Genomic DNA, 901 nt, shown 5'->3' on the forward strand with positions numbered 1-901 from the left:
CCTGACGCGTTAAGTCAAAACAGGGCGTTGAAATGCAAGATGTTGCTGTAAACCTTAAATTTATAGTTAAAATGCAACAAGTTGTATTTTCTGTGGCGTTATATCAAGTAACCTGCAGCTCCTGAACTGAGGTTCCAGAGGTCAGCGTTCAAAAATATATTTTTTGTTCAACAGTGCCCTCTTATGGTTGTATGTAACAATCAAAAAGCCACTTTTCTGCATTGAAAATAATATCCGTGGATTTTCTCAACTGTCATAATTAGTTTACTAGTGTAAATATATCAATATATTACAATGAGTAAAAGCTTGTCATGAGAAAAAAAAAAAAGTTCTTTTCCCTGACCGGGAATCGAACCCGGGCCGCGGCGGTGAGAGCGCCGAATCCTAACCACTAGACCACCAGGGACCAACTGCAAATATCATCGCAATCTAATCTATTTAAAACTGTAAGATATATCTAACATACTGTAAATACGCAGAAACTACAATTCAAACATACATCAATGAAATTCGAACATACGGATACGATATTACGCAGTAGATGCAGTAGATTGTACTGCCGCCTCTGGTCACTGTGAGAACAGCAACTCTTTGCTGTCCAATCACATGTAATCCATGTGATCCATGAGTCCATCACAACGAGGAAACACCTCTGTATGCCTAAAAGAGCTGCCTACACAAAACAACGTAAATAAGCACACAACAACAGGCAAAACACATGAAAATTAAACAACTGTTTTATTCAGATTCACTTGAATAAAGATGAATATTGACTCTGCTTATACCGTAAAAGTTAAAAACATTTAATACTCTTTTTTTGACGGGCTTTTGTCAAAGCTACCTCAGATGGGTCCTAATGTGGGTCCTTAGTCAACGTGGGAGACGCGAAAGTGAGGATTTT

General features: G+C 38.1%; 1 non-coding gene across 1 annotated transcript; it reads right to left on the minus strand.

The window, feature by feature from the left end:
* Positions 1-334: 334 nt before the first annotated feature.
* On the minus strand, positions 335-406 carry trnae-cuc. The gene has a single exon. It is a non-coding gene; the product is annotated as a tRNA-Glu (tRNA).
* Positions 407-901: the final 495 nt, after the last annotated feature.

This window comes from Thalassophryne amazonica, chromosome 7, assembly GCF_902500255.1.
Source record: "Thalassophryne amazonica chromosome 7, fThaAma1.1, whole genome shotgun sequence".
Classification (NCBI taxonomy): Eukaryota; Metazoa; Chordata; class Actinopteri; order Batrachoidiformes; family Batrachoididae; genus Thalassophryne; species Thalassophryne amazonica.